Source organism: Crocuta crocuta, unplaced genomic scaffold, assembly GCF_008692635.1.
Source record: "Crocuta crocuta isolate KB4526 unplaced genomic scaffold, BGI_CrCroc_1.0 scaffold131, whole genome shotgun sequence".
NCBI classification, from domain to species: Eukaryota; Metazoa; Chordata; class Mammalia; order Carnivora; family Hyaenidae; genus Crocuta; species Crocuta crocuta.
The window spans coordinates 3,502,558-3,514,258 of NW_027528977.1; the positions used below are offsets into that span (position 1 = coordinate 3,502,558).

At 33.9% G+C, this 11,701-nt stretch overlaps 1 long non-coding RNA gene across 1 annotated transcript in view; it reads right to left on the reverse strand.

Annotated features, from left to right (window-relative positions):
- The window catches only part of LOC144225867 (uncharacterized), a 97,640-nt gene extending 86,278 nt beyond the window's left edge, over window positions 1-11,362 (reverse strand). The window contains exon 1 of the long non-coding RNA XR_013333445.1: window positions 11,206-11,362. This is a non-coding gene — a long non-coding RNA (uncharacterized LOC144225867). The remainder of the gene's footprint in view (window positions 1-11,205) is intronic.
- Window positions 11,363-11,701: the final 339 nt, after the last annotated feature.

Sequence of the window (11,701 nt, forward strand, 5' to 3'; positions counted from 1 at the left end):
CTTGGCCTCCTCCCGCCTCTTCCACATGTGGAAGAATTTGACTGGATTGGCATTGATTGTTTAAATGTTTCATAGAATTCACTAAGGAAGATTTGGTATTGGGCTTTACTTTGTTGGGAGGTTTTTGACTACTAATGAATCTCTTTACTAGTAAGTGGTGTGTTCAGCTTTTCTATTTATTTTTCATTTAGTCTTCATAGGTCATTTCTTGGAATGATTCCATTTCTTCTGTTGTCTAATTTGTTAGTGTATAATTGTTCATAGTCCCTTATAAATTTTTTTTATTTCTGTGATATTAGTTGTAACATTTCATCTTTCATTTCTGATTTTGAGTCTTCTCTCTTTTTTTCCATTTAGTCTAGCTAAAGGTTTGCGAATTTTGAAACAGCTCTTAGTTTCATTAATCTTTTCTATTGTCTTTTTAGTCTCTATTTCCACTCTGATCTATTATTTCCTTCCTTCTACTAACTTAGGTTTGGTTCTTATTTTTCTAGTTCTGTGAGGAATAAAGTTAGGTTGTTTACTTGAGATTTTCCTTGTTTCTTGATACAGGCTTTATGTCTTTTGACTGGAAAATTTGGTCAATTTACATAAAACATGTATTGCTCTGTATGGGCTATTGCTATTATGTTAATTATTTTCTGGTTGTTTTTTGTAAAGTTTCTTTTACTTTCTCCTCTCTCATGATTGTTTTTCCTTTGTTACTTGATGATTTTCTACAGTGATATGCCAGGATTCTTACTTCTGTATCTTCTGTGTATCTATTACAAGTTTTTACTTTGTGATTGCCATCAGGCTTACATTAATCTAGTTATAACAGTCTAAGCTGATAACTAGTTAAGTCTGAACACAAACTAAAGCTCTGTATTATTACCCCTCCCCCTACTCATTTTATCTTTTTGGTGTCACAATCTATATCTTTTTATCTTGTGTTCATTCACAGATTATTTTAAAGTTATTTTTGCTACTTTTGTCTTTTAACCTTCATGTTAGATTTATAAGTGCTTTTCCTGCCACCATTACATTATTCTGAATTTAACTATATACTTACCTTTAACTGTATATTTAATTATTACGAATTTAACTATGTGTTTACCCTTTTGTGTTTTCTTTTTGCTACTTCATGCTTTTTTATTTCATCTTGAAGAAATCCCTTTAATACTTCATGGAAGGCTAGTCTAATGGTGATGAACTCTTTCAGCTTTTACTTATATGGAAAACTGAGACTTTGATGTTTCAATGTATTTTATCATTCAAACAGTGTGTAGAAGTCATTCAATTTATAGATTTATTTCAGAGATAATTTTCCTATGTACAGCTATACATTTAGTGTGTTTGTGAGAAAGGGGGAGTTTAGGAACTTCCTGTCTTACCATCTTTCAAAAATCCCCCTTTTGGGTGCTGGCTAGCTAGGTGGTAGAGCATGGATTCTTGATCTCAGGACCATGAAGTGACTTTAAAAAATGAAAACGGGGGGCGCCTAGGTGGCTTAGTCGGTTAAGCGTCCGACTTTCGCTTAGGTCATGATCTCACAGTTCGTGGGTTCGAGCCCCGTGTCGGGCTCAGTGCTGACTGCCAGCTCAGAGCCTGGAGCCTGTTTCAGTCTGTGACTCCCTCTCTCTCTGACCCTCCCCTGCTCACGCTGTCTCTCTCTCTCTCTCCTAGAAATAAATAAAACATTAAAAAAATTTTTTTTTTCTTAAATGAAAACGGGGGTGTGGGGTGTTTGGGTGGCTCAGTTGGTTAAGTGTCCAACTGGGTTTGGGTTTGGGTCATGATCTCACGGTTTCGTGAGTTTGAGACCTATGTCAGTCTGCACTGACAGTGTGGAGCCTGCTTGGGGTTTTGCCTCTTTCTCTCTCTTTCTCTGCCCTTCCCCTGCTCACTCTGTATCTGTCTCTCTCAAAATAAGTAAAAAAATTTTTTAATAAAAATATTTTTAAAAATCCTGTTTCAAGAGGTTTTAAATCAGCCATAAAAGAAAGGCATTTTAAATAGAAATTATGATTAGACTGCAGGCTGTCAATTATAAGAATAGACTGTAATATAAACACTGTGGAAAGTTCTTAAAAAAGCAGAGAATATAACTATCCATAATTTTACACATATTTCTTATTTAAAAATGAAAAGTTAAAGAGAATTTAGACAAATGTTGATGGCTAGAGTTTACCACTTATTAACCCTCAGTAATACATGTTTAAAAAATTTACTTCAATATAAACTAATAAAAAAGAAGGGAAGAAATAAGAAGGAATAGTGAGCAAAGGAACTAGTTAGTATGTGTGTAATGTAAACATATTACATGTGATAAGGCTAATATCCAATATATGGTGGGTGGGGAATATAACATATAAAATATTATGCAGGAATAACATGTATCACAGGAAACAATAATTAGTTTTTGAGAAGGTCTAAAGTTCTAATGGCTCACATACTTCTTAAGAATAGTGGAACTAGTGGTGAATGTGTGTGTATATGTGTGTATATGTATATTAATATATGTGTGTTACCCATAATACTTACAAATAAAATAAAGTGCATAGTTCTAGAGCCATTAGATGGAGGAAAAAGGAAAAGTGTATTAAATCCAAAGTAAGCAACAAAAGAGATTAAGATATTACAAAATGAGATTTTAGCAGAAGGTCAAAAGCATTTATCATACTGATATTTGTAAATAGTATAAATTTTCCAGTTAAATACAGAAATCATAGGAGTAAATAAAAAGAAACAGAGACCAATTTTGTGCTATTTATAAACATAATTACAATGTCAAAGACTGATTGGAATTAAAAAGACAAAAGACAATTGAACTCATCAAATAACAATTAAATAAATGGTATAGTGATTGACATCACTATTAGGCCAAATAAATTTTCAGGCAGAGAGTCTTCATGCTGTAATAAAATATAATTTCGGGTGTGTATTACATATTTTATCATTATCTCCCTCAATCTTTTGACAAATATAAATAAGTAATATATTCTCAAAATACATGAAGAAATAACAGAATTCAACAGATATCAACAAATTAGCCATCAAACCTATTCATATAAAAAACTGGCCACATTTTAAGCCTTAATGCAAAACTTAGAAATTTTCGGACAGACCACATTTTGTGATCAAAATTCCATTAAGTTTTTAATTCTTTCATAGATTTCTCAGGAAGCATTCTTGATTATAGCAACACCGAAGTTCTTGGATATTTAAAAACTTTTTCAATTGCTTTGATTCTGAAAGCACAGGTTAGCTGAATATAAAATCCTTGGCTCATAAAAAAATACCATTAAGCTAAATGTATAGAACAAGATTACTATGAAAAGTTAAAGAAAGAAACATCTTGTAAATTAATAGAATAAGTAATTTATACCACAAAGAGAAATCATAATGTAATTAGGAAATTCAGCATCTATTTTATTTTTATGAAAAAGAAGAAACTGTTAGAGAAAAAAAGAATAAACCTGAGATTTCCCAGTTGAATAAACTGTATCCTCTAAAAATCCATCAGCAAACAATAGTGACAAATAATTAAAAATACTTATTTAAAATCAGGAGTTAAAATGCATCTTTGAGTGTTTTCATTACTGCTTTTCAGTATTTTATTTGAGGGCTTAAGTAATGCAAATTATAAGAAAAATTATAAGCTATTTAAAGAAACACTCATTACTTACAGACATATTTATTCTAACATAAAATTAAATAGAACAGATACAGAATAGAACTTATGGACATTGATTTGAATTTAGGTCAATATGCAATCAATTACAACTTCATTATATAAAATGAATTATTTTTCAATATGCTAGAACCAAAAATAGAGGCCACATAATTGAAGAAAAATTGTAGTTTTCTAAAAATAAAAAATACTAGTGTGGTTTTGATTTATATTCCCCTGATGACGAGTGATATTGAGCATCTTTGCCTGTGTCTGTAGGCCATCTGGATGTCTTCCTTGGAGAGGTGTCTATACATGTGATCTGCCCATTTCTTCGCTGGATCGTTTGTTTTTCGGGTGTTCAGTTTGAGAGAGACAGAATGTGAGCAGAGGAGGAGCAGAGAGAGGGAGACAAAGAATCTGAAGCAGGCACCAGGCTCTGAGCTGTGAGCACAGAGCACGACGCGGGACTTGAACTCTCGAACTGTGAGATTATGAACTGAGGTGAAGTCAGATGCTTAACTGAGAGATCCAGCAAAAGCTCGTACTGTCCATATGATGCTTCCGCAAGCGCAGGCTACCTCAAGAAACAAGCCAGAGTACACAAGGTGGAGAGTCCCAAATATCCCTATGAGTAGGAAAATAAAATAACCAAGGTCTCAACAGGAGAGACCAAGAGATGCCATTCAAAAAACACTCTCTGAAAGGATAGGCCCTGGACAGTCAGAGAGTCTTCTTGGATACAGCAGTGCTCATTGGTGCAGAGAACATAACAAGTCTTTAACCATAACAAGTCTTTAAATCTAACAAGAGCCAGAAGCTAAATAAATGACGAAACGAAAGAGCTCTCCTCCAAAGAAACTCCAAGAAGNAATTAAAAATAAATAAAAATAAAAATAAAAGATACTAAGGGAGCATGTGGCTGGCTCAGTCGGTTACATGTCTGATTCTTGATTTTCTCTCAGGTTATGATCTCAAGGTTCATGAAATTGAGCCCCACATTGGTCTCCATGATGACAGCACAGAACCTGATAGGGAACTCTCTCCCTCTCTGTCTCCTCCCCAGGTCTCTCTCTGCGTCTCAAAATAAACATTAAAAAAAATAAATAAAAACATTAGGTTGCTGATGACTAGATTTAACAAAGCTGTGTAAATTCTTTTTGAGGAATATATGATTTTGTGAAAAGACATTATAATAGATAAACAAAAAGAAGAAAGAGGAGAGGGAGGAGGAGGAAGATAGGGAAGGAGAAGCATGTACCATGTAAGATGGAAACACTACCATATACATACCACTTCTCTCCAAATTTACCTATAAAGTTAGTGTAATTCCATTTATAATGACAATGGATTATACCCCTGAAACTTGTAAACCTCATGCTAAAGTATATGTGAAATGGACAAGAACCCGTGTTTTTGGAGACAGAAATGAAGAAATTTGCTGTATCAAGAATAATAATGATGATGCTTAAATTTACATAGCACTTTTTAGCTGCCAACATTATTTTTTAATGTTTACATTTAGGGGAGCCTGGGTGGCCTAGTCAATTGTCTGACTTCAGCTCAGGTCATGATCTCATGGTTCATGGGTTTAAGCCTGACATTGGGCTCTTTGCTGACAGCTCAGAGGCTGGAGACTGCTTTTGGTGTTCTCTCTCTCCATCCCTCCTTCCCTCCCTCCCAAACTCATGCTATTTCCCTCAAAAATAAATAAACATAAAAAAATTAAAGTATTATTACTCTCCACAACATTTATGTAACTAATATAACCCCATCTTGTAGATGAGGTAACAGAGTGATACAGAGGACAGTTTGTCCATTTTCACACAGTGATAGAGACTGAACCTGGACCTTTTGGTTGCATAGTCTTGTTCACAATTATTATCTCAATAAATGTCAAAACACTATTGAATTGAGTTATTGCAGAGTGTTGTATTAAACTGGTATAAACAAAGATACTAACTGATCATAATAGAAAGTCTGAAATTTGGCTCAAAGATGTAATGAATGTTTGCTATGTAATAAAGATGGTTTTTAAAATTTTTTTAATGTTTATTTGTTTTTGAGAGAGAGAGAGAAATACTATGAGCAGGGGAGGGCCAATAAGGGAGGGAGACACAGAATCCAAAGCGGTCTCTAGGCTATGAGCTGTCCGCACAGAGCCCCATGGGGGACTGGAACTCACAAACTGTGAGATGAGGACCTGAGCTAAAGTTGGATGCTTAACCGACTGAGCCACCCAGGTGACCCCAAAGATGGTTTTGAGTAACCAGGATTGGAAGTGAAGTATGAGCAATTTGATAAAGTGTGCTTAGTTTACTATAAAAAAATTACTTAGACAATTCAAAATTACTTGCAGGTAAATTCAAGGCTTAAATATATAAAGTAAAATTGAAAACTTATATGCAATTTAAAATTTTTTGGTCTGAAAATGATTTTTAAATTAGACTCAAAAACAAGTAGGAAAAGACTATTATAGCCATGTTAAATGGAAAATATCTGTGTTTCTATAGCTAACAAAAAAGGAGAAACAAGTAACAAATAAGATATTGGCTACATACATGAAAAGTTTTGGTGTTCAGAATATCTCTTTTACAAACCACAAATGAATAATAATGATTATTTCAGAATTATTTTTATGTAATAAAATTAAATTTTTACTTTTAATTTTATATTTAGATATACTTTATTATGTTTCATACTTACATGTTACTACTTATAGTAATGTAATATTTATAATTACATTATTAAAATTATAATGCATAAAATATAAAGTATTGCTTATAAGATATACCTGCATATGTGCTGAAGTAGAGATGTATCATATATTATGACAACATCATTTAAAAATCTGAAATAATTGGAAACAAACCAAATGTGCATTATCAGAAGAATTTATAATGGAAATGTGGTATAATAGATAACTCATAAACTAACCAACTGGGAAAATTACACAAAATGATTACAATATTTTTAACTTTAAATCTATAATACAAACATATTAAATGTTTATGGATACATACATATGTATTAAAAATTTGAGAATACATATGGAAATGCAATATTCATGATAATAGCCTTTTCTGTGGAGGGATGAATAATGTTGAAATGGGATAAGGAATATTCCATTGTTGTGTGCTTTATATCTGATGCTGTTGTAAACCATGGTGGTGTACAATATAGTCTTCGGCATTTTTTTTGAGAAATTAGTAATGTAAAATAGTAGACTATGCTCTTTGATTAAAAATTCATTAGTGGTTAGGGTGCCTGGGTGCCTCAGTTGGTTGAGTGTCTGACTTTGGTCAGGTTATGATCTTGCAGTCGGTGAGTTTGAGTCCTGCTTCTGGCTTTGTGGTGACAGCTCAGAGCCTGGAGCTTTCTTTGGATTCTGTATCTCCCTTTCTCTTTCTGCTCCTCTTCACCTCACATTCTGTCTGTCTGTTTCTCTCTTTCCCTCAAAAATAAATAAACATTAAAAAACTTTTAATTCATTAATGGTTGTCAATTTAGGAAGAAAGAAGTTTTTTTTAAAAAAAATCGTGTGACAAATTTATTAATGTTGCAGTAAAACCCTTCAGTGTGTCTAATAACAAGGACTATACAGTTTTTGTCTGCGTTCTACAGTCTCTCTGCTGTCAAAAAAAATTGTAGTTACGGTGGCAACTGAGTATTGCTCAATATCTGAACCATAATTGGGATGATTTTGAGATAAAAAAAAGTTAACACTGTGGTGTGTTTTAAAATAATTGTTGTTTATGCCAATACTTTCCAAATAGAGATGAAAATTAAATGAGGATGTTTCTTTAGAAGCAACTTATTTCCAACTGAACTTTTTACTTTGGGTTCATCTAATACTTAAATTTAACACAGTTTCTACTACTCGTACAATGAATCAGAGATAATCCTTAACCACTGTATGCTCTCAAATAGGTGTCATCTCTGTATAATTCTTTTTATTTAGGAGAAAATGGAATATTATGCACTTGTCTGTAGGAAGGCTAACTCTCATACAGATCAGATGACTTAGAAAATATTATTATCACAAAGGAATAAAGTACATTTGCAGGAAATGTATTTGTTTTTAGGTGCCCAAGCTGCATTACCACTATCCCAAGCCTAACACCTCCCTATACACACACACACACACACACACACACACACACACACACAAACGCTTCATTCTTTGACACTTACCTGCAGTTTCTACCTGAGGTCCTATATTATCCTTCTATATAGCTGCCTATTTCACAAAAATAATAGCCTGCTCCAAAGTCTGTCATCTCCATGTCTGAGTACTACCCGCTCCAATAATTCTGACATCCTAAGTATAACAATCTTTCAACTAATCTCTTATCTTTACCACATGTTTTGCAAACTCATTAGGAACTTCCAACCACTGATTATACAATTATTTTTTTATTCTTTCCATCCCTTCACAGCCAGATTTAAACAATACATTCTACATACTTATGTCCCACTTATTCTCTCTTAATCTAGAACCCCTTCAAATGAAACCTAAATCCTATCATTTTACCGAAACTGTTCTCATGAATATAACCAATCTACATCTTGTCACCAAACCCAAAGAATGCTTTCAATCCATATCTTCATTGAATATTCAAACTTATTAAACATAAACACATTTATATAAATTTATATCCTATAACATTTTTAATGGCATCCCATATTTTTATATATCAATTTATTAAAACATAATTTCCTTACTTTGTATTTATTCTATCCAGTAGGTTGCAATACTCATTATTTTCAATTTGTACAATTTTCCAGGTCATTGTCATTAGCTTCTATAATGTTGAAAAAATTTTGGCTAGTACTGCTTACCATTTCTTTCTTGAGTTCTTTCTTGGCTACTGTTACACCAAACTCGACTGAATTTTCTCCTACACCTATGGGTTTTCCTTCTCTGTCTCCTTTAACACTACTCCTCTTATAACTAATGATACATGGTGAAATTCCTTAGAATTGTAACCCAAATCTACTTTCCTCCTCAGGCTAATCTCTCTACTTAGATGATATTATCCACCCTCATAGTTTTGATTATGCACAATAAGCTAAGGGCACCAACACTTAGGTATCATTAATCTGACCTCTCTTTTGACACATCTCATTATGATGGCTTAGATGAATATTTACTCATCATTTCAAAAAGGTTTGGATCTTCTTCCAAACCACTTCCTCCTTTACTCTATAATGTAAATATAATGGGACAAAACTCTAAAAGAAGGTTGACTATGCATATTTAAAGATGTTAAAACATATAAATAATTTTTAATGTTTATTTATTTTTGAGAGACAGAGACAGAGCATGAGCGGGGAAGGGGCAGAGAGAGAGGGATACACAGAATCTGAAGCAGGCTCCAGGCTCTGAGGTGTCAACACAGACCCCGATGCAGGGCTCAAACTCACAGACAGTGAGATCATGACCTGAGCCAAAGTTGGACACTTAACCAACTGAGCCACCCAGGTGCCCCAAAACATATATAATTTTTGATTGAATAATGCATTCCTAAGAATGTTTTCTTAAAGCAAAAATCATACAGTTTTTATATATACTTTTCATATAGTTTAAAATATTTCCATATGTTTTATATATTTGTCATATTATTATATATTTATCTTTTATATGTCATGGGCAAATACATAAAACATTAAAGTCTTCATCATTGAAAAGTTGCAGATATCCCAGTCTTCATCATTAGGGGTTTAGTGGAGCAATTTTTGTTTACAGAGACTAAAAAATAGTAAAACAAAACAAAACAATTTTTTCTAAACAAAAATATTGATATATAATATATATGATGTATTACTAACCAAAAAAGTAGTGCTCAAATGAATTTATAGAACATTCACCTTAACAATAAGAGAACAGTCCTTTTTCTAATGAACATAGTACCAGTCATTTTCTTTTATTATAATGCTATCTATTTTGGTGAAAAAAATGTTAGATCTTAACTGATTACTCAATTTATAAAAGCCAGCAAGAAGTTAATGAACGTTTTGAAAATGTTTATTGATTTATTTTTGGATCTCACCACCATGAGATCATAACCTGAGCTGCAATCAGGAGTTGGTCACTTAACTGAGCCACCCAGGCACCCCAAAAAGTTAATGAATTTTTACTTGTGAATTATTTTTCTAGTCTCTAGTTTGAAAGATGAACAGTAGAGAGTCTCCTTCGTTTCCATCCTGGAGCCAATACTGAAACTGCAGTTTGTTTATAACATGAATGTAGACTTGACTTCAAAAGACTTTTGAATATGGGTATGAATCAAAACTACCCTTCACATTGAAAGGCAGCTTTTAGTGTGGGTCTTAAAATACTGCTTAGGGGCACTTCGGTGGCTCAGTCCATTAAGCTTCCAATTTTGCCTCAGGTCATGATCTCATGGCCTTTGAGTTCAAGCCCAGCATGGGGCTCTGTGCTGACAACCCAGAGCCTAGAGCCTGATTCAGATTCTGTGTCTTCTCTCTCTGACCCTCTCCCACTTATACTCTGTCTTTCTCTCTCAAATGTAAATAAACATTAAAAATTGAAAAATGAGTAAAATACTGCTTTACATATAAGCCTAATTATAAAGTTGTATAATGTCGACCAATTGGTACATAAGAGGTAGTTTTATTTTTGAGGAGAATTATTGCTTGCTTCCTAAGAGTCATTTTGACTGTTACTGTATAGAGTCCGTATATGAGATTTCTAAATAAAAATTGAATTACTGATACTGACACATTAATATTACCAGTTTTGAAAATATTTTCTCATCCTTTTTCCTCTAATTTAATAATACTCCTATTCCTATATAATTTTAATAATTTGTTTCAATTTCACTCATAAAAAGTAAAAATTATGACATATTAACGGTGTCAATTATTATAAAAAATACCATTTTTGGGGTGTGTGTGTGTGTGTGTTAACCTTTTTTTTTTTTTTTTGGAAGATGACCAAATTCAGAAAGCAACAAATGCTACTCTAATCACCTATATCCAGGAGTTCAAAAATATTTTTACCTCTACTGCTTGCTACAAATTTATTCAGACTAGAATTGCCTTAGGCAAAAATCTGAATTCCCTGAAAATCAGTGAGGGGGAATTAATGTCGAATTTGATCTGTTAAAATAATTAAAGAAGGTGACCATTAGACTGATGTGCTTGTGATGCTTTGGTGGCCAATGTAAGTAAGCGAACCAAGTTCTAAGCCTGTAAAATGCCTCAAGCTTACCAAACCAAAATGCTAAGGATAACAAATCACAAACAGCTAGGCTTTGAGCTATGGCCGATCAATAATTTCTTTACATTGTTTCTGTCTTTTTCTATAAAAGTCACTCCGCGAACACCGACAGCTGCCGGTGGGGCCCTCTTAACCATTTCCTGTTTGGTGCTACCCAATTCCAATTGATTTTTGCAAAAAAAAAAAAAAAACTCTTAAGGGTTTTAATATGCCTCAGTTTCTCTTTTAGCAGTTGTGGAATCAGAAGAGGGAACTTAGGGTGACCCCTGACAGCCCCCAGGGGCAAGGAGCAACTAAGCTTGAGTACCTGCTCAAGGTCTGGAGCAGCGCTAGTCCTCTTGTTATGCCCAGATCGCGATCTCCCCAAAATCCCAAGGCCACCAAGGAGTCCGAGTCACGCATGCAAAAGCAAAGGGCATTTACTCAGGCTTAAGCTCGGGCTCCCAGACCTCACCAACGCAGTGGATCCGTGCTGAGAGCCCCGAGCAAAGGCAGAGTAGTGTTTTTATGGGGTTTGTGACGGGGGAGTTACAGAAGTTGTGACATGGGAAAGTGATCCAATCATAATTATTCGACATCATTGACAGCAGGTTTAACCATACACATTGTCTAGAGTATTCGTTACTTTTGGCGGGATCCAATTACAACATTTAGAGTACCTTTAAATTCAACCAATCACAGAGCGAGCCTAGGGTCTTGTTTGGCGACTAACGGGTTAACTTTAACTTTAGGTAACAGGGTCCTATCTATAGTTTCTATCTCCAGGCCTCTCCCTCAGTAATGTGGAGGGTGGTCGCTGGCCT